The following is a 23,936-nucleotide window of genomic DNA, read 5'->3' on the forward strand; positions in this document are numbered from 1 at the left end:
GGGGGAAGATGCAAACTTCTAAAGTAGTTTGCAAGTTCTAAATCCTGAGAAAACATGGCCCATGACTAGATAGAACTTCAATTTCCCCCATTCCATTAAGCAGCATATGGGTTCTATGTGAGTCAGATGTACACAATGTATATAGGACAAGTCATGAGTCAGATGGTCCAGATGTTTCTGTTTTCAGCAGTATGAAGTTAGGTATTTTAGGAGGTATACTAATCCTTTTAGATCACGAGAGTAGCATTTAGTGTCCTGTGACTATGATGTGCTAACTAGTGCCTTAATCCCCTGAATGAGTTAGCCCATCAATCAATTGATCAATAAGACCTTCTTAAGCATAAATGCAGAAATGAGATGGGTCCTGTCCTCAGAAAGCTTACATTCTTGGTCCATTTACTGGGCCATGAACAATGATCTTCTGTACTGCTGAGGAAAAATTAAATCCACTTTGCATCCACACAGAAAAGAGGAAAGACATAAAGATCAAAAGTTGGTTCAGCAACCTTTAGATTCTGCTAAGATTCTGCATCATAATGGGAAATGGTAGGAGATTTTTGAGCAATAGATTTGCATTTTAAAATCAATCAACATCCTGACTTCTTGCACTTGAGATATATAAGTAAACTTAGATTAAAATGCACTGAATCCTGTTTTTAGCTAGAAAGAAAAAAAATCATTGTTAAGAATGTTCTGTGTCAATTATATTCCCAGATGTTTAATATGGACACAAATGAGTAATCAGGACAGCCACAAGTACATCTGTAGTACAAAAATCTGAAGAAACAGTCTCAAGTTTGATCAAACTATGTGGAGACAGGTGGTGTCAGGCTTTGGAGGCAAACTATTGCTTCCCAAATAGAGATTTTTCTACAATCAGCCAGACCATAGGATTATAGCAGGAAGCAACCTTAAGGGCCATCAAATCCAACTTTTTAATTTTACAGATTAGGAAATTGAGACACACAGAGGTTAAGTGACTTGCCCAGGGTCACACACCTTGTTAGTCTCTAAAATGGAATTTGAACTCCAGTCTTCTTGACTCCCAGTTCAATGCCCTATCCATTATGTCATACTGTCATTTGTGTGCATCAAAATATAGTAGCTAAAGGCAAAAGAAGTATCACTACAATACACATTTGTCAGAGTGCATCTGAGCCTCTGGATTCCATTCTGCCTATCACATCTTAAGAAGAATATTGACAAGCTAGATTATATATAGATAGGGGCCAAGAAGTATGGTGAAGAGTCTCTAAACCAGATGACATTATAACTAATAGAAAGAAATGGGGATATTTAGATATTTAGATAAGGCTTAGTAGGACCATGGATAGGCACTTTCAAATATCTGAAATGCTATTACCAGGAAGAGAGACTAGATTTTTCTCCATAGCTTCAAAGAGCAGAAGTAAGACCAAATGCTAGAAGTTGTAGGAACAAGATTCCACATCATTCAAGCGAGAACTTTCTAAAAACTCAATCTGAAAAGAAATGAGTGCATCTTGTGAGCAGAGCTGGGACAAGACTTCTGAATGCCTCATATCAGGCTTGAAAATAGTGCCCATCTTCCACCATTGTTTACCAGAGAATCTGAAACTTTGATATAACACATTTCAAGTCAACACACGCTTATTAAGTGCCTTTTAAGTACCAGTAACTGTGCTAAATGCTAGAGATACAGATATAAGCAAAAAGAAAGATAGTTCCTGCTTTCAAGGAACTTATACTCTAATGGGGGTAAACAATACATAAAAGAAAGAGGGAGATGACTTGCAATTTGTTTTCTCACAAAATAAATATCTATGTACCATGAAGAGAAGAAATTTATGATATTCAAATATATGAATGTATTTTTTTGCAATATATTAAAGTGCCTAATCCTGCTCCCAGCTCTTCCTGCATGGTAATGAGTTCCCCATCACTGCTTTCAAGCACAATCTGGATAATCATGGGTTATAGGTATCATAAAGACAGTTCTTGCACTGTGTGCAAACCAGATGATTCATAAGGTTCCTTTAAATTTAAGTGTCTATGATTTGGTTATACCCAGGCTAATGTCTAGATGTTTCTTCCTCACATAGGTTTTATTGTAAGACGAAGAACCACATGATTTAGCTAGTTGGGATGTGTACATTTTCCCAACACTGTTTTGGCAGCACAATGTTAGCTGGTAGATATGATACAAACAAAAAATTCACCATTCAAAAAGATTTATATATTTTTAAACTGCAAACACAAATTAATTTGAGAGTATAAAAATACTACAGTGATGTAGGTATCCTATTCTAATGGGCTTGAATCAAAGGACCACTGGAAAGTGTGTATTTAACTTTAACTGTTTATTGAGGAGGTTTTTTTTATTATTGTTTGAATAAATGACATCTGGCACATGAAAACTATGGTGTTTTCCTACTTACAAAACTACAGGTCTATAAGTGACTTCAGTCCATCATCTCCTATGCCCATCCTCTAATTACTAGAGTTCAATCATTCAAATGGCAAGCTTGTGATTGACCTATTGCAAATGAAACAGGATTATTGCTTTCAATTTTTAAGAAAAAATTGTTTCCTACTTGAAGACTCTAGTTATGACATTACCTTGAACCACAAGTCAAAGATAAGGTTTCTATTCATTCCCCCAGAACACACCCTCTTCTTAGGACATGTTAAGCCTGAGGAAGAATACCATAGTAAACATGATTTTCTGTTTAAACATGTTCCAAGTCTTTTTTTTAAACAATTGTTTTGGGGGATTTTTGTTATTATGAACGTGAACAGGAAGGTCTCAAACTGTCAAATTACCTCTTTCTCAGTGTGTTTGGAGAATTTCCGATCTCCTATGGGTGGTCCGGTATAATGCCACAGATTAATAATTTGAACCAGGAAACATGGGTAATATCCAGATAAAGAGAGGGACCAAAGCACAAGAGTGAGCCCATGTGTGAAGTGGCAAGGATGTCACACCCAATTTCACAGAAAAATTGCAATGTCTCTTTCATAACTTTCCTCCATCCTCTGTGTTCATTTCAACTTCAATAAATAATCATTAAGTGCCTCCAAAGTGTAAAGTACTGTGCTAGGCAGTGTTAAACCTAGGAATTTGTGTGCCTGAGGCAAAAACCACAAACCACACCCTGCTCAAGTGGCAAGGAGTATAGCCTCAGTTGAGTGGAGTGGAAGAGAACATTTCCCCAGTTGAATGGAGTAGCAGGGATCATGCTCCCGGTTGAGTGGAATCTTGATTCCACCTAAGGAGTCAAGAGTAGGAGGGGAAAAGGAAGGGAGAATAGAGGCACATGGGGAGGTGGGTGGAGTGGGGCAGGGAAGTTCATCCTAGCCCACCAGCTGGTAGCTCTACATTTTAACAAGTTGTTCTTACTGCTTCGGTGCTATTCACTCCTCGTTCTACTTTCCAGAAAGAATAGAAAAGCTGTTAGCACCCTCCAAATTTATCCCTGGTTGCCCACTTAAGTTAGAGCTCTGGTTCGAGATGATGGATGAGATACAAAAATTAAGTTAAGAGCTAGATACTCTTCTTTTGGTGCTTAAAATTTCCTGGAAACCTAGCCATTTTGGATGTGTAAAATCTAATCCAGTTCAATCTTCTTTTCCAAGATTCATTCAACAACTCTAGGACTTAGCATGGAAAATATTTAAGAGCCTATAGGTCTGACTCTAGCCATTGCTTCATTCCCTGTCCAGTGAGATTGCCCAAAGAAAGTGTTCAGGTCTCAGACCCTGTGAGAGCAACCTTGAATGCAGGCTTCAGTGTATGAAAAGAGCAAGACTTGGGTACAACTGTTAAATGTTGTGATTGACAAAAATGTGGAGATTTTATGCTGAAGTAGAATTAATAAATGTTCTTCCTTATATTTACATACTCCAAAGCATCTACTGCTTTCCTGTTTTTAAACAGGAACTCTTAAGAAAGTTTGAGGGTTTTGCCTAATTTTACAAAATAGATAGCTTTTTTGGTTTTGCAGTTGTCAACTAAGAGATATAGCTAGGGAAACTACTATAGGGATGATGCATGTAATGGATTTGCTTCAAGTAAAACAGACCTCTATGAAATGGTCCAAGGTCCAAGTCCTAAGATTCTACTGAGGTGCTGAGCAGATATCACAAGGACCCTGAAAAACCTCCTTATTCCAGGCTAACTCTTATCCTGCCACTTAGAACCATTTGATACAAATGGTACAGATCATTCTTCCATCTTTTCCTCTTTATTTCTAGCTCTAATATTGGTTTCCAAAGACTACCATTTTGAGGAGGCTTACCACCAAAGACAGTCAAGATGGAAATTGGGGGTTTCTCTACGATCCATACCTACCTACCCATAAATGTACAACTTTGTAAATGGAAGCACAATGGATTTGCACATGGTATTTCCTGAGCCAAAGTCACCTCTGCAGTTGCTGGATGCCCTCTGGGCTATACAAACACAAAAGTCACATGTCAGATTCCTGCTCCTGGACCTCAGAGCAAAGGGAGAGCCAAATTCATCATTCCATCTTCGAGGCCCAATAGTCACCAAGTGTTCAAGCAAGCCTCCCTGAGGCAGTCAAAGTCAGACGGAGGGAACTGGCCAAGGACATAGCAGGGAGGTCTCTGGGAGGTTAATTAGCCCACTGAGCCACATGTCTATTGTTCACATTCAGGAGTAAGAACATGATGCAACTGTGAGCCCACTCGGCAAAGCACATACATTCCAAAATTCTGGGCTCTCTGCCAAAGACACCCAGCCTGAAGTCTCTCCACCCATTGAAACTCAAACCATGGGACCATTAGCCAGAGAGTCTGACTGATTTCAGCTGCCTTTTTAATATGCAAGAAGTCCATTCCATTCAAGTCAATACAACATTCATTTATGAAACACTTACTATATTTAAAACATGGTGCTAGGTATTAGGGATACAAAGACAAAAGTGAAATAGTTCCTACCCTCAAGGAGCTTATATTCTACTGGAGGGAATATAACATTTACATAGATGAGTAAATAGTCTTTTGAGAAGAGTGAGAATCCTACATAGGTGGAGTGAAGGGAGCTTTAATCGGTTGAGTCTTGAAAGAAATTAAGAGGCTAGAGTGAAGAGAGCAAGTATTTCAGGCATGGGGGATAGATAACCTATCCAAAGGCATAGAGAAAGGAGATAGAATGTTCAATTCAAATAAGAACTTTTAGGCCACTTTGGCTAGGACATAGAATATGAGGAGCGTAATTCAAAACAAATCAAGAAGAGTGTTGGAGCCATATTATTGAGGGTCTTAAAAGTCAGTCTGTGTTCATAGGTGATAGTGAGCTACTGAAGATTCTTGGTCAGGAATGTAGCATGGTCAGACCAGTGTCATAGAACCATTCATTTAACACTTGCATGAAGTACAGGTTTGGGAGGAAAGAAATTGAAAGCAGGAAGAAAAAAATAGAATATTATTGTAATGGTACAGATAAGAGGTGATGATGTCCTAATTAGGGTAGTGGATGTATACAAGGGGGTGTTAGTAAATGTTTAATAATTAGGGAAAATTTCTAGGGGAAAAATGGATGCACACACACTTTGAAGGTTAATAGGCATCAACATTTTCTTAGTCCTACACAATCAACAAAACAATAAATCAACTGCTGATTTGTAGGGCTTGTCAATTTGTAAAGCATAATGTCTCACAATGAAAGTTTAACGATCAGTTCTAACATCCTGCCTGTATGTAATGAGAAAGGAGAAAAATAAAAATTATGTAGTGCAAGTAGAATTGAAAAGTCTTGATAAATGATTATGAGGTATAAGACATGAGTCAGGAAGACCCGAGTCCAAATCCAATCTCAGACACTCATTAGCTATGTGACCATGGGAAAGTCACTAACTCCTCTTTGCCTCAATTTCTTCATCTGTAAAATAAGCTGGAGAAGGAAATGGCAAACCACTCCAGTATCTTTGCCAAGAGAACCCAAATAGGGTCATGAAGAATTGGACACAATTGAATCAACCAAACAACAACAACAATAAGACACAAGGTTGATGCTGTTGTAAACCCAGGGACTATAAATGAAATGCCGCCCTCACTAGAAATAAGGAAATTTGGAGAAGGAATAGCATGGAAGGTTAAAAGAAAAATGAATTTTGGATATGTGAATTTGAGGTGCCAGTGGAACATCTGGTTAGAAACATCCAGCCAACAGCTGGTGATGTGAGACTAGAATTCAAGACAGGCATTAGATATGAATACATACATTTGGGAACCATCTGCACAGGAAAGAGGGAAAAAGAGATAAAAGAAGAAAGTCTAGGACAGAACTTCAAGTGATAGCTATACTTCATGGGTAGAAGGTAAATAATGACGTATCAAAGGAGATTTGGAAGTACTCAGACAAGTAGAGGAAAACCAGCAGAGAGTAATGTCACAGAGAATACAAGAGGGGAGAGAGAAAACAGGAGAGAATGATCAACAGTATTAAAAGCTTCAGTGATGTCAAGTAAAAGGACTGAGAAAAAGCTGTTGGATTTAGCAGTTAAGAGAACACTGTTAATTTTGGAGAAAATAATATCATTTAATTTGGAGGAAGGAAGACAAAATCTAGACTGCAAATGGTTTGGAGGTGAGTGGGAAGTAAGAAAAATGAGGTAATGAGCATAAGCTGACTTTCTAAGAGTCTGTCTGTGAACAGGTAAAAAGATGTAGAATGATAGTTTGAGGGCGTGGTTTGGTCAAGTGATGTTTTGGGGATCTGTTTAAATTATTTTAATAATTGAAGACACTTGTGATTTTGTAGACATAAAGGAGGGTGCCAAGAAAGAAAGAAAATAGAGAAGTTGAAAGAGAAAGAGGGAAGATTAGATGAGGTAAATTCCTGTTAGGGGAAAGTACAAGATCAAAGACACAAGAAGAAGGATTAGCCTTGGGAAGAAGGGCCAGCTCTTCCTCTGAGACTATAGCAAAGGAGGCATCATCACCCTCCTGGACCTGCAGGCCCATGATCTAGATGGCATCCTTGACTCTTCAATCTCTCTCTCATCCCTCATGTCCAAACTGTAAGCAAGACCTATAGATTTTACCTTTGAAACATCTATAGAATACTTCACCTTATCTCTTCTGATGACACCACCACTACTCTTCTTGGAATTCAAAGTCTTTCACAACCAGATGCCCTCTCATCTTTTCAGTCTTCTTACCCTCCCAAAGTACTCTTCTACAAAAAAGATGTTCTGTCTTTGGTCTCTGGATATTTTCTCTGGCTGTCCTCCATGCCTAGAATGCTATCTCTACTCGTTTCTGCCTCCTGGATCTCCCAGCTTCCTTCAATTCCCAGCTAAAATCCTAACTTTGACAGGAAGCCTTTCCCAATCCTTTTTAATTCTGGCACCTTCTCTCTGCTAATTACTTCCTATTTATCCTCTATATAGCTTGTTTATTCATATTTATCTGCTTGTTGTCTCCCTCATTAGATTGTGAGCTCTTTGAAGGCCAGGTCCGTCTTTTGCTTTTCTTTGTATCCATGGCATTTAGCACAGTACTGAGTGTATAGTAGTGCTTGAAAATGAATGCTTATTGACTGACTGACTGACTGAAAAGACAGAATGTAAAACAACCTAGAGTTTTGAGGTGTTGAGTTAGAAAGGAGAGGGAACTCATGGAAGATGGCCTCTATTTTTTCAGTATAGTAGGTTGAGAGGAGAGGTGTTGAAGAGGTAGTGCAGGGAACTTGAGGAGAGAAGACAAGGTCTGGAATAGCCACTAAGAGGAGTGAGCAGGCGGTCAATCAAGGAAGAACAAAAGGAATGCAATGCATCAGTGGGATACAAGCTGAGATTAGATTACATATATTTGTAGTGGACCCAATATAGCACTTTTATAGGACTTTCTCTGGAAACATCTAACTATGTGAGAAGGATAAAAGATTGAAAATGGTAAGGGTAGCTCAGGGTTGGGCTTAACAAGGCATGAGAATGATAAAACAAAGGATATCATATAGTTGAAATGGTCAACTAAAGGGAAAATAATGTGAAGGAAGAAAAGTGACACCAGAGCAGTTGTCATAAATTAGAAGCACAGGGAGATTGGAAGTGATAGTGAGAATGATTAATTTGTGAGGAGTTTATGAGGTGTGTATAAAGGGTATATGAGGTATTAAGGGAAGACTAGCACCTCTGGTGTGAGGGCTTTCCTAGCCCTTTTCAGAGCTGCTCATCCACATTTGATGGTCAACCAGTCATCCAACTCTCAACTGTGGCTCCAAGAAGCTGTACTGTGCATAGCAGCCAAACCCAAGTAAACCATCTCAACAGATGGACTAAGCCAGGTTGAAGGTAACCAACAGGTCTCAAGCACATTAGTGAGTAAGGCAGATATCTGCCCCAAGCATGTGAAAGGATGGAATGGGCATGCAGAATGGGCAAATGAGAACAATTTTGCCAGTGGCCATTAAGGTGGCTGAAGCAGACACCATGGAGTGCTTAAAGCTTAGTCAGACATCAAAGATGCCAAGGTCATCCACTGCATCCCAGGCCATCACCAGTCATCCTAACTTGTCTTGCCACTGGACTTCAATGACCTTGTGAAATTCCACCTCCCTTAAATCCAATTCATGAATGAGTTAAGACATCACCCTGTAATGTCATTGGTCCTCTTGGAAGGACAAACAACATGAGGAATGAGGAAGAAAAAGATATGAAAACATAAGAGACTACAGTCAGATAAAGGAATTCAAACTTTGAGATTATGGAGGCAAAACAGCACTGTAGGATAGGGTTGGTATTATCATTTGGATTGTGGGTTAGGAGAAGAAAGAAGAAGAAAGATGCAGATCCTGGGGGCCTGATCAGGTTGATCACCTGAGCAGCCAGGGTGTCTAAGCAAATATCAGTTGAAGTCCCTCCCTGAATATGAATGCATGCAATGAGGTAGAGAATACATCAAGCTAGGTCAGGGGTAGGGAACTTGCAGCCTCGAGGCCACATGTGGCCCTCTAGGTCCTCAAATGCAGCCCTTTGACCTGACCTAAGCTTCACAGAACAAATTCCTTTAACAAAAGGATTTGTTCTGTAAAGCTTGGACTCAACCAAAAGGCTGCCCCCAAGAAAGGCCACATGTGGCTTCGAGGTCTCAGGTGCCCTACCCCTGAGCTAGGTAATGAATTCCTTGAAGGGAGAGAAAGAATAACTTGAGGCCATGGATGACTTCAAGGAAGATCTAGCCAGGTGATGTGGACAGATGGAGTGAACCTCAAAGGAGGAGACATTGCTAAGTCACAGTGGCAAAGGGATAGTCAAGAAGGAGCAGTAAAAAGGAAGAAGTACACTGATTCCTCTTCCTGCCCCTGTGTGTTGAGAGGAATGAGAGAAGGAATGGAAAAAAATAATCAGTGGTGAAGTATCTTCCAAAGGAAGGCAGTTTTCTGTAAATGCATGTGTATGCATCTGTAAATGTATGTGTATGTGTGTGTTCATGTGTATGTGTGCATGTATGTGTGTGTGTATGTGTGTGTAGGGGGGGAGAAACATAGGATGAAGAGTTTATTAATGGTAGAACAGGGATTCCAAGTGTATGATAAAAGGGGAATCTAGAGTAGGACAGAGAATAAGGAGAAGCAAAGATAAAGGCAAATGAGAATGAAAAAAAGACAATGAATAGTAGGGAGAGGGGGTTTTAATTCAGAAACTAGTAATCCTGAATCATGGAGCTTAGGGGAAGAGGAGGCTTGAGTAGACTAGCCATCAGATGGGGAAAGTATCAGTTCACTAAAGTCCCTGCCCTCCAGGGTCCTCTGAAGACTGGAATCTCTCAAACACAAAGGAAGGAGGGTTTGAGCCAGCAATGAGATCAGGTTAGGAATCTAGGTCAGTAAATATCTTGTAATTGGTATCCACAAGCACTTGACTGAACTGATGCTAGAGGCCTTTGTCTCACTGAAAGATGACAAGAGTTGTTGCAAGCCCAAGGATGGCCTGAATATAGAATAGACATTTGGTTTCTAATTATGGTTGTGTCTGAGACACCTGTCCTCTTGGCAAGACACTCGATGTCTGGGCACTTGATGGTTAGAGAGGAGTGAGGCAATGTTGTTTATCTCTGGTGATTTGGTAAAGAAAAGCAGGATTACATTTTCACATGTGGCAATGAGTTACAGGGTGAGACTTATAAATCTATTCCTTGAAATTTCAGTGATCACTGAGGGTTAAAGTGTTATTTTCTCAAGTAGTCCAATAATCCTCAGCAGAATTTATATTTGCCCCACAATTGTCAACATTTTCCAGAAAAAAAAAACTTCTAAATCTAGCATTTCAGAGAAGTCAAGCCTGGGGCCTCAAGCTCCCCAGTTAATATTAACAATTATTAATTAATAATGACAAAAGTAGGAGATCTTTGGTGCTATGGCTTTCTCTTCTTTTGAATTCTTTGGTGATGAAAGGCTAATGGGTCAAGGGTGGGAGATTCTGGGGCAGAAACCTACATATTGGTGGCAGCCTCTTCTTAACATGAGCACTTAAGGGTGGTGAAGGAAGAAACCTAATCACTCAGGTTACCCTGATTTGGTAAATCAAAAATAATAACTTGAATAAGAATTTAATCCCAGAGAGGTATAGTATCCACACCTGCTGCAAATAGCTATCTGCCTTGCATATACATTTAGAGAATATATCTCCCCCAAGATAGCCCATCTGCTTTTCAAACTCAGCATTTCCAAAATGAAATCCATCATCTTTTCTATTTGTATTGATGGTGTCACCATCCTTCCAGTCACCCAGCTTCAGCATCTCATAGTTATCTTTAATGATTCCCTCTTGCCATCCCACATCAATTCAATCAGTTAAGCAATTCATTCCAGTTGGGAATTTAAGTCCTGTTGATTTCTCCCCACCCCATTAAAAAAAAAACCCTCACATCTATTTCTGTAGCTCCATTCTCACTACCGTTATAATATAAACTAAATTACTCCATACCTGAACTATTATAATTAATAACCCCTTAATTAGTCTTTTTGCCTCCACTCCTAGTACTATCTACAAACCTATAGCAAGATGTTGTCCTCCATTCAGCTTCCAAAACAGTCTTTCTAAGGCAAAATTCTGCCCACATCACTCCTCTCTTGAAAAACCTTCAGTAATTCCCCATTGCTTCTGGAGCAAAATATAAATGTCTCAGCCTGGCCTTAAAGTCTCTCTACAATCTAATTGTAAACAACTTTTGCAGGCCTATCTCTTTTTATTACTTCCCATTGCATATCATAAGTTGAAGTTAAACCAAACTAGAACTATTCTACAAACCCTGCCCTCTGCATTCACACAAGATACTCTCATGTCTGAAATTCATTACCTCCTCATCTGCTCCTTTCAGAATCCTTATCTTCTTTCAAGACTCAGCTCAGGTTTTACCTCTTCTATGAAACGTTTCCCAATCCTCCCAGTGGTTAGTGCTTTCTCCCTTCTCAAATTACCTTGTATTCACTTATTTGTGTACATATTCTATCTCCAGAGCCCTTCACCTGTAGATGATAACATCCTTCTGGGCATTTTTTTCTTTGTGTCCCTAATGCCTAAGAAACAGCATAATATAGATGATAGATGGCAAACCTTCCAGTTGGGAAAATAAATATCATCTCCCTACCACATACTGTCTGTGTGACCATGGACAAGTTACCTAAGTGCTACATACAAATTGCTCATCTGCTTCAGTGGAGGGGGTTTCCATCACAGGAATTACTCATGCCAATGAAATAACAGGTATAGACCCCCCCAATTCCCCCAAGCCAAACATGAAGCTTTGCACAGAGTGGGTACTTAATAAGTGACTGCAAAATAGAATGAAATGGAAAGAAATGGAAACGTAATCTTGAAATTCAAAAGGACTTTAGAGGTCATCTAGTCCAACCTTACATCTAGAATCCATTCCACAATATCCCTGACAGATATTATATAGCCTCTGCTTAAATACTTCCAATGATGTGGAGAACATTATTTTCGTAAGGCAACTAATTTTTTGTTTGGATAGCTCTAATAGCAATTAGTTAATACTAATAATTGCTCATATAATTTAAATAGTACTTTAAGGTTTGCAAAGTGATATGTGTTGTGTCTTTATACACACACACACACACATACATACACAAAAACACACATACACACATACATACACAAACACACACATACACACATATGCCTGATTTGAGATAACAACCCTGAAGAAGGTGCTATTATTATCCTCATTTTATAGGTAAAGAAAACGAGTCTGCAAGAGGGTAAGTAACTGGCCCATGGTCACATAGCTGGGAAATGTCTGAGAGACAGGACCCAAACTCAGGTGGTCCTGTTCTCAAATCTAACATGTTATCCTCTATGCAACCTGACTTGCCTCCCTATAATCAACAGCTATTGGTCTTAGTTATTTTATCTTAAGCACTGAATTAAACTATTCCATCTTCCATGTGTCTGAATTTCAGATACTTGAAAGCAGGTTAACATGAACAATGTATTTTTCTCCAGATTAAATATTCCCAATTGTCTCAGTAGATATTCATACAATTTAGCTTCCAGGCTCTTCACCATCCTCATTATCTTCCTCTGGTTTCACTCTACTTGCCAATGTCAAATGTTAATGTTAAAACATGTCATCTAGACCAGAATATTCTATTCCATATGTGCTCTAATCAGGTCAGAGCGCAGTGGGACCATTAATTCCTTGATCTTTCTGCTACACCTCTTAATGCAGTCTAAGAATGCATTAGCTTTTTTTTTTTTTTAGCAACTATATTTCACTTCATCCATTTAGCCTCCGAGGTCTTTTTTTGGGTGAACCATTGTTGATACAAGTCTACCTTATCCTGTACTTATTTAACTAGTTTTCTGAATTTCAATTCTGAATTTTTCATTTATCCAGGTTTCATTTCAACTTGTTGGTTTTGTCTTGAGAACATTGATTACGATTTTAGTTTTGCCATCCTTATTTATCTTATCTGATTTGATAATCATCAGGGGGAATGCATAGCACCAGACCGTGAGCACTCACTCTGGAGTTATACAGCCTGAATTCAAATCCTATCTCTGGTACTTACTACCTATGTGACATTGGGCAAGATATTTCATTTCCCTGGACCTCAGTTTCCTTAACTGTAATCTGAGGGGATTGGACTACGTGGACTTTGAGTTGCCTTCCAGATCTAGACCTATGATTATATACTATTTCTATGTCTTTACCAAACTGTTGATGAAAATAAATAACAGGCAGGATATCCTTTTAAATATCTCTTTGATTTTCTATCCAGTTCCTCCTGCCATCATCCCAATTTGGGCCCTTGTGACTACGCACCTGGATTATTGCATTATAAGTCACCTAGCTAGCTTCCAGTCTCTCTGCCCTCTAGCCCATCCTGTAAACAATCACCAGAATCCCATTAAAAAGTACACAAATATTTATACCCCACCCCACCTCAAATTCATTACATAATATATTTGCCTAAGAATTTGCTCAGGAATTTTCCTGGTCCAAATCCCACATCTAAATCCAAATCATTAATGAAGTTTCAGGAAAACAAACTCACTTTTAAGACCCTGGAGGTCTTGCTTTGGTGTTATTGTTTAAACAGCTAAAAAGTCCCTTTTGCATTATTAGATGCAAAAAGTATCCGACCACCATAGTCAGACTCTTTGGAGAGGAAAGAAGGTCATTCAGCTTCCACTTACCAACTAGGTTCATACTGGCATTATTTCTCTGGATACAGTTCCAGTTCACAGGCCTGAACTATGTATAACCTTCACCCCTACTATGGCTACTTCTACAGCTTGGTAATTTAAGATTGAGAAGAAAGAGGATAAAAAGACCAGGAACGCAATTAGACCCTTAACGGTTTCAAAAACACTATGCCCTTCCCTATGTCTCTCATCAGACTTCTTTTCTGTTCACTTTGGCTTCCTTGGATCCCAATGAGTCACCACCTTAACACAGCAGTCAGGTTTGTGTCTAGCAGAAAACACTGTGTGCTGTAGTTTTAGTGCTGATTAGGAACCATGGAAGCCAATAAGGGTGTGCTCTTTACCACAGCGACTTCTATGCTCCATGTTAATTCTAGAGAGCTAACCAGTAACATTCTATTCTTTTCACTGCATTGTGGAGATTGTGGATTAACTAGATGTCTGAGGAAAGCCAAGGTGGGGTGACCCTCTTTAGCCACCTCACTCTTGGTCAGAACCCTGAGAAGCAGGTAGACTGGTGTTGTAGAAGGAGTACTAGACCTAGAATCTTAGAGTCATAAGGGAAGGGAAAGGAAGAGAACACATTTTTATTAAGCACCTACTATTTTTTTAATTTATGGAATAAAACAAGCATTTTCATATCATGCATTGTGCTAAGCACTTAACAAATGTCAGAGCTACAAGGGACCTTATAGATTACCTAGTCCAGTTCTCTGACTTTAAGATGAAGAAATGGAATCTCAAAGAAATTAAATCACACAGCTACATAGCAGCAGGGCTGGCACAGGAACCCAGGGCTTACAATTTCTGGTAGCAAGTCAATCAATCAACAAGCATTTAAGTATTTACTCTGTGTCAAACACAGTGCCAAGCGTTGGGAATAAGAGTACAAGAAAAAGAGAGTCCCTGCCCTCAAGGAGCTTATATTCTAATGAAGGAAAACAATACTTTTTTTTTAAAATAAGCTGAAAAGAGGCAGCTAGATGATGCGGTAGATAGAGCTCCAGCCTTGGAGTCAGGAGGACCTGAGTTCAAATCTGCCCTCAGACACTTGATACTTACTAGCTATGTGACCCTGGGCAAGTTACTTAAACCCGATTGCTTCACCAAAAAGAAAAAAAAAGCAGAAAAGAGGAAGGAGGAGAGAAGGAATCTGCCTGGGAGTGGGTGGAACAAAGGAGAATTCCAGAGGAGTGAAGCCTGATGGGAAATGAAGACATGGCTGATCTAGGTTCTCTCCTTAAATAGAGGTTCTTAGAGAAGCCGCTACGCTCCAATCAGAGGGAGGATCCACAAGGGCAGAGGGCACTTCTGAGATGTGAGTTCCAGGGATGTGGTGGAGAATTCCAGAACAGAACAACCTGGTGAGAGAGAGAGAGAAACTAGTACAGAGCTATTTTCACATTAGACATTAGCTATGTTAACACTAATATGTTTTTCTGTCAAATTTTGCATTATAATCAACTATGTGATGGCATTAATGGAGAAATACTGGGGAGAGCATGAGAAAATTAGCATTTTATTACTTACAGATATTAAAGTAAAAGATGATGATGAAATAAGTTTTGTATATTAGTATGGTCAAGGGAGTCCCACCTGCTCTGTGACTTCATGGAATCAGGTTTAAATAAAGGTGATTTTAATGGTCATTTACCTATCTAGATTACTATATTCACACCCAGTTAGGAAAGTGAGAATTTTAGAAATTAACTTGGGTCTAGGTGTATAGTATTTCTCCATGCAAAAAGACACAGGCAAGAGTTAGCATTGAAACAATGAGTTTAATAGCGGCCTAACTGAAGAGTAAAACAAAAGAAAATACAATTAGCTGCATTCCTGAAGAAGATCAGTCTAATCGTTGCCCCCAGAGCAGTGTAGGAAATGAACTCCTCCAATATCCACAACTCTGATAAGGGAGGCATGCATACATTTTCTCTCTGTAGCCAAGGTTAGCAAATTGGAGATTTCAATGAAAACAGCTCCTACTGGTATCAGGATTTACAGCCCATGTCTTTTGCTCCAAACTGCCATATTGCTCTCAGTTTGACATGCCTCAGGCACTAATTGTCACTTCAAGGAATAGTTGCCCCCAAACTGCCCCAAGTTTTCTCCCCTCATCCCTGTGGTTATGAACTCTAAAGGAGACTTCTGCCACTTTTTTCATCTTCCCAGAAGCCTCCTTGCCACAATCCTCAGTTATGCCATGGGCACATGGCTTCATGGGAGAGGGACTCTTTCTTTTTATCCAATGAGTATGCATGCTCTGAGCCTACACAGATGACTAAAACCGCTTGAGAACCATTTAACAGTCCACAAGCATTAATTAAACACCTTCTCTATGCCAGGTACTATACTAAACACTAGGGATACAAGGAAAGTCAAAAGACAGTCCCTACTCCCAAGGTGACAGTTTTACTCACCTGGTCCATGACCATATGCAAATCAACTTCTTGGGATATTATTTTCCTTAAAAATAAGAGATGGTAAACATACTTGCATATTACCTGACCTTCTTTGTCATGAGGAAAACACTTTGTAACCCTTAAAGTATTATATATATTTATATTATTCTTATTAGTTTCATGATACTTTTACTGGAGTTCAAACTGACACAGTCTTGGGATAAAGGACTATACTGAGTTATTATTTTATATTTAATATTCTGTGGGCTAAATGTCACAGATGGGCAAAATTACTGCTTTTTTATAAATGAGTTGAATTATTATCTTATTCTTCTCATCATTCTCATTATCACTACTCAATCCTTAATTTTTAATAAGTTCTATTCAACCTATATGACAGGACTGCTGTCCAAAAAGGAATGCACTAAAGTTAACTTATTTCACAAATACCATTACTCCACAATCGCTGGCAATGGCATTTAAGCACCATGATTACAAAAATAAAAGTGACTGGTTAAAGCTCTCTTTCAAGAGAATTCCAGAGAGATACACATGGAAATTGGTGGGGTCAAATATAACCATTTTCCATTAGACTAGGTCTATGTTCCAAAAAAATGGCAGTGTTAATCCAAGTGTCCTAGAAAAGAGCTTACTCCCACTCACATAACTTGTCCTTGCCAGGCTTTGTGAAATAGATGTTTTTGGAATCCATTTCCATTCCATTGTGCTAGTTGACTGAGCCACCAGTGTAGGATATCATTACTCTAATACCAACACCAAAGTGTACCTCAATCCCAAAACCAGAAACTGAGCATCCCTTCTTTGGACAGGCCAACACAACCTTGTAAAGTAGAGGTATCAAGCACAAAGCCAGTGGGCTTCCCACAGCACTCCCCTACTGAAACCAAATGAAAATGTAAGGAAATATTTAACAAAATAATAAAAATACAATAAAACATAGATAATATTACATTTTAACACTAAGTCAATATGCTGCCTGCAGGGATCGTTATGTACAGTTTAGTGCCCCCATTTCTATTTGATTTTGATAGCACAGTTGTAAAGTCTCCCATTATCCCTACTTCCTACCCTATAAGTCACCCAGCCTTCACCTCCAAAATGCACATGCCATCTGAACCCATCCCATTTATATTGCTTCATGAATCAAGGTGGGGAAAATTGCATTTCCATTCTCAAGTTACAGTTCATATTGCTAACTATTTTGTAACCTCTGGGAGGCTGGCTCTTGTAATGAAAATACAATGTTGTATACTTAAAAGTGCAGGACCTGGAGTTAGGAGAGACTTCTTTTTGAATACAGGCGTACCTCAGAGATACTGTGGATTTGGTTCCAGACCACTGCAATAAAGCGAATATTGCAATAAAGCAAGTCACACAGATTTTTTGGTTTCCCAGTGCATATAAAAATTATGTTTACACTATACTGTAGTCTATTAAGTGCAATAGTATTATGTCTAAAAACACAATGTACATACCTTAATTAAAAATACTTTATTGCTAAAAAATGTTAACCATCATGAGGTCCTTCAGCAAGTCATAATCTTTCTGCATGTGGAGAGTGTTGCCTCAATGTTGATGGCTGCTGACTAATCATGGTGGTGGTTGTTGAAGGTTGGGGTGGCTGTGGGAATTTCTTAAAATAAGACAACAATGAAGTCTGTTTGACTCAAATGCTTGACATCATTTGACTCTTCCTCATATCAAAGATTTCTTTGTAGCATGTGGTGGTATTTGATAGCATTTTACCTACAATTGAACTTCTTTTAAAATTGGAGTCAGTCCTCTGAAATCTTGCTGCTGCTTTATCAACTAAATTTGTGGAATATTCTTTAATATTGCTGTGCCCCAGGGAAAAAGGAGGCTCAGGGAGGGGGAGAGAGACAAGGAAATGACCAGTTGGAGGACAGTCATAACACACAATATTTATCGATTAAGTTTGCTGTCTTGATATGGTTAGTGGCACCCCAAAACAATTAGAAGAATAACATCAAAGATGACTGATCACAAATCACCATAACAGATATAATAATAATGAAAAAGTTTGAAATATTGTCAGAATTACCAAAATGTAACACAGAGACACAATGTGAGTATGTGCTGTTGGAAAATGGCGCCAATAGGCTTGTTCAACTCATGGTTGCACAAACCTTCAATTTGTAAAAAATGCAATATCTGCAAAGTGCAATAAAGTGAAGCACAATAAAATAAGGTATACCTGTGCCAGTCACTTATTAACCTTGTCACCCTGGACAATTTGATTAATCTCTTTGAGCCTCCAGTGCTCTTCTGTGGAAATGAACAGAAAAATACTTGTAGAGGCAGCTAGATGATGTGGTGAATAGAGCACAGGACCTGTAGTTACGAAGGCCTGAGTTCAAATCCAGGCTCCAACATTTACTAGCTACATGACCCTTGGCAAGTCATTTATCTTCTGTCTGTCTCAGTTTCTTCAACTGCAAAATGAGGATAATAATAAGACCTACCTCACAGGGTTTTTGTGAGGATTAAGTAAGTTAATATTCGTAAAGTTCTTAGCACAGCGACTGGTACATAGTAGCATTTAATAAATATTTGTTCCCATCCCCTCATTTCATAGGGCTATAATATAGGTTGTAAACAACAAATCATTTTATAAATTCCAGCTGTTAATACTCTCCAATGTGGTGAAAATTCCTTGTTCTAATGAACTAGTAAGACTGTAAACATTATATAAACAGACCACTTAGCCAATGTGTGACTAAATTTTTCAAGGCTCAGAACATCAGATATAATAATTTAGACGGATAAGATATATGATCAGTTTAAGACAATAAGCCTGAGGCTTCCACCAAAAAAAACAAGTACTACCTTTCTTCCCTCTAAAAAAAAATCTTTCTCTGTGGTTTAGAGCAATGGTGTCAAACTCAAATAGAAATGGATCCCTTTGGGCTACATGTTGACTTAGAAAACTACAAATTAATATCATCTAGGTTGTATTGAATTTATTTTGCCAAACATTTCCCAATTACATTTTAATTTGGTTCTGGACACAATTAGAAGTTTTGGGGGCCACTTATGGCCAGTGGGTCGTAAGTTTGACACCTCTGGTGAAAAACATTGGACTTAGAAATGAAAGTCCCAAGCTGTGTGATTATGGAAAAGTCATTTTCTTTATCTGTAGAATGGGGATACCTAACTCACAACTTTGTGGTGAAAAGGAAAGAAAGTTAGGTGTGCCCATCAAGTTGTTAAAAAGTAAGAAAAGTCTATAAAGGCCTTCAGAGGCATTTAGGAAGTGAGGTGTAAACATCCAAGTGTAGTTAAAAGAATAAAACTGAGAACCTCAATCAATATGGAAAGCATAAAGAATTTTGCTGCAACTTGAATTTAGGGTTAAAGACATTTGTATTTATGCCAGAACTAAATGAATTCTTTCTACTTTCCAAGTGCTGAGTAGCCTCCACCTAGAAAAGAAGGTGAAAGGACTCAAAGAAGACTTCTCCGTACTCCAGACTACTAAGACAATGAAGTGTTCCTTCAAAGGGGAAGGTAGTGGGATTTGCAAGGGGGAAAAATATATCTGAAGTGACAGAATAGAAACATGCATTTTGTTAGGAGATTGAAGAGTGAAAGAATGTCACACAGAGAAAAAGAACTTTTTGCTTGGAACTTAGAAAAGAAAAAGAAAAGAAAAATGAAATGCTTCCTGGAGAAGAGGTAGCTAGGTACACTGAGAAGGAAGCATTTTTATGTCTTCCAAGGAACACTAAAGTACATCCAGAGCAACTTTCACATGAGAGAACATCCAGGAAATATAAGAGGAAGATAAGAAATAATTCACTGACCACCTACTAAGAGATATTGAGGCAGATATTTGTCAACCCGAAAACCATACAGAGGTCTGTTGTCTTCCCAGAGTACATATCCAAGATATAACAGAAAAGCTCCCAGACCTAGTCAAAACAAATGACAATTGTCTACTTCTGGTAATATATATGGGTATAAATAACGTTGAAGAAAAAAATAGAAAATACTTCCTAGAAAGTATTTCTAAAGATTATGAAGTCTTGCTTGGGCAAGAAAGTGAAGACCATAGTGGTTAAGCTTATGTTGTCCTCCCTGCTGCCCATTGAAGGTAATGGATACAGGAGAGAAAACTGTATTTGTAAGTGAACAGCTGACTAAGATGATATCTAAAATAGGATTTGGCTGGACAGCAGTTTAAAATATAGGAACTAAAAGTTCCTGGCCAGGTGTGAAGTGTACCTAATGAACACTGGTACAAATACATTCACCTAAAATCTCACAACTCCAAGGACTTTAAAATAAAAAGGTTAGTTAAAAATAAACAAAAAGGAGGTAAAAACTGCTTATGTGTATCCAACAAGAGAGTTACAGTAATGCAGAAAGAATAGCAATTAAGATCCAGAATGAACTTTGGGACAAAATCAAAAAAAAGGATCCAATAGTAAAATCCAGTAATAAAATGCCTTTAAATGTCAATACACAAATCTCAAGTTTAGGCAAAAATCAAGTTGAATGAAAAGCACTGTTGTTATTAATTTATTCAGTCATGTCTGACTCCTCATTACCCCATTGACAATAGCATACCAGGCTCTTCTAAACTCTACTATCTCCTGAAGCCTGTCCAAGCTCATGTTCATTACTTCCATGACACTGTCTATCTATCTAATCCTCTGCTATTTCTTTCTCCTTTTGCCTTCAATGTTTCTCAATATCAGGGTCTTTTCCAATAAGTCCCATCTCCTCATTATGTGGCCAAAGTATTTAAACTTCAGCTTCAGTATTTGGCCTCCCAATAAGTAGTCTGAATTGATTTCTTTAAGTTTAACTGATTTGATCTCCTTGCTGTACAAGGAACTCTCAAAAGTCTTCTCCAGCACCAAAATTCAAAAACATCCGTTCTGGGGCACTCTGCTTTCTTTGTAGCCCAATTCTCATAGCCTACATTACTTTAACATCATCATCTTTAAGGGTTTTAAATAGCTTAGCTGGAATTCCATCGCCTCTACTAGCTTTATTGTTAGCTTCCTAAGTCCTACTTGACTTCATTCTCCAAGATGTCTGGCACTAGATCAGTAACTACACAATCATGGTTATCAGTGATATTAAGATCTTTCCTGTATAGTTCTTTTGTGTATTCTTGCCACCTCTTCTTTATCTCTTCTGTTTCTATTAAGTCCCTACTATTTTTTGTCTATTATGCCCATTTTTTGCATGAAAAATTCCCTTGATATTTATAATTTTCTTGAAGAGATCTCTTGTCTTTCCCATTCTAATTTTTTTTCTATTTCTTTGCATTGCTCATTTAAGAAAATCTTATCTCCCCTTGCTATTCTCTGGAACTCTGCACTGTTGCAAGGAGGCAGACCTGACCTCATAAGCATCACTGACCTATGCTTGGAATACAGCCCTGGATGGATATTTCTTATCCAAAGGAAACAGGATAAATAAAGGGGATGTGGGGTATTAGTATATATTAAGTAGTTACACTCATGTGAAGAAATTCAGAAGCCACAGTATAGAAGAATAATAGGGGGCATGAGAGATTACCTGTTGAATAGGAAGGAGGCATAGTATAATGGGAAAACTCAGAATTTGGGGGAAAGCATAGGGAGGAAATTATAGAAGTTGGAAGACAGCAGAGCCAGAATTTAGAAGTTGGAAGAAAGCCAGAGAAGAGAGTGGCCTTTGCCATAAGCTTAAGAGAAGCCAGAGATTCTAGGGGGGAAGTCAAAACATGGTGCCTTATCAAGGCTGCTTTTCCTAAGCTCTCAGCTGTCCTGACAATAATGCTGATTTGTGTTGAGAGAAATTGGTACTCTAAAGCTGAAACTACACTAAGAGACTAAATTTATTTGATGTTATTTTTTCCACTCTAAGAAAAGCTTCTCCTAGAATCCCCTCACTATATTAGAAAGGTTAGCTGTAACAATAACTGATATTGAGGGGCAGAGACAAGGTGGCAGAGTAAAAGCAGTGACTTGCTTGAGCTCTCCCCCAAACCCCTCCAAATATCTATAAAAAAATGACTCTAAACAAATGCTAAAGCAGCAGAACCGACAAAAAGACAAAGTGAAACAAATTTACAGCCCAAGACAACCTGGATGGTTGATCGGACAGGTATATCATGCCGGGCTGGGAGAGAAGAACAGTTCAGCATGGGCGCGAAGACCTGGAGCAGTCCTCAGAGGACTGAAACACTGGCAGCTGTGACAGTTTCCAGACTTCTTAACCCATGAAGGCCAAAGACAACTTAGAAGGTCGGTGGGAAAAGTCTGTTTCTGTGGTGCTGAAAGAGAAGCGCGGGGTCCCAGCCCCATTTCCTGATCTCGGCCCTGGGGTGGCGGCTGCCTCCTGAGCTTCCAGGCCACAAACTGAGGGGGAATCAAGTTGTTGATCAGAGGGGATTTGCAGGGATCTCTCTGCTGGTGCAGGATTATCTTGTTTTGCCCATGCTTGGATCTGGGTCACAGCTCTGGATGGTGGTCCTGGGGTGAGGAGGAGTGCTAGCATGGTGAAGCCTGCAGTGGTGATGGAAAGGGAATCCTCCTCACAGTTCCAAAGCAGAAAAGATGGCTTGTGGTCACTCATAGGCCAGAGCACAGGCCAGGAAAGGAATAAATACTTCATGCCTTATCACACCACGTTGGAAGAAATGAAAATTTACAGGTCCCTAGAAGTATCTCTGAAAACAGCTACACAAAACCCCTGAAGCTTGGGATGGTACATTCTCCACACTGGAAACAGACCCCTACCTTAACAAAGAGTTTATAACTCAAGTAATTGGCCAAGATCATGAGCAAGCAGCACAAAAAGAGTCAGACTATATTATCTTACTTTGGTGACAAAGAAGATCAAAATATACAACCAGAAGAAGACAATGAAGCCAAAGCTGTTACATCCAAAGCTTCCAAGAAAAATATGAATTGGTCTCAAGCCATGGAAGAGCTCAAAAAAGATTTTGAGAAGCAAGTAAAAGAAGTAGAGGAAAAATTGAGAGTGATGCTAAAGGAGACCCAAAAAAAATACTGAAGAAAATAACACCTCAAAAAATAGCCTAACCCAAATGGCAAAGGAGGTCCAAAAAGCCAATGAGGAGAAGAATGCCCTAAAAAGCAAAATTCACCAAATGGAAAAGGAAGTCCAAAAGCTTACTGAAGAAAACATTTCCTTAAAAATTGGAATGGAGCAATTGGAAGCTAGGAACAATTTGAGAAATCAAGGCACTGTAAAACTAATTCAAAAGAATTAAAAAATAGAAGAGAATGTGAAATATCTCATTGGAAAAACAACTGACCTGGAAAATAGATCCAGGAGAGAGAACTTAAAAATTATTGGACTATCTGAAAGTCATGATCAAAAAAAGAGCCTAGACATCATCTTTCAAGAAATTATCAAGGAAAACTGCCCTGATATTTTAGAACCAGAGGGCAAAATAGAAATTGAAAGAATCCATCGATCACCTCCTGAAAGAGATCCCCAAAGGAAAACTCCTAGGAATATTGTAGCCAAATTCCAGAATTCCCAGGTCAAGGAGAAGATATTGCAGGCAGCCAGAAAGAAACAATTCAAGTATTATGGAAACACAATCAGGATAACACAAGATTTCACAGCTTCTACATTAAGGGTCCAGAGGGCATGGAGTATGATATTCCAGAGGGCAAAGGAGATAGGATTACAACCAAGAATCACCTACCCAGCAAAACTGAGTATAATCCTTCAGGGTAAAAAGTGGTCATTCAAAGAAATAGGGGACTTTCAAGCATTACTGAGGAAAAGACCAGTGCTGAATAGACAATTTGACTTTCAAATACAATACCCAAGGAGCAGC

This window comes from Vombatus ursinus, unplaced genomic scaffold, assembly GCF_900497805.2.
Source record: "Vombatus ursinus unplaced genomic scaffold, bare-nosed wombat genome assembly UNPS02014813.1, whole genome shotgun sequence".
Taxonomy (NCBI): Eukaryota; Metazoa; Chordata; class Mammalia; order Diprotodontia; family Vombatidae; genus Vombatus; species Vombatus ursinus.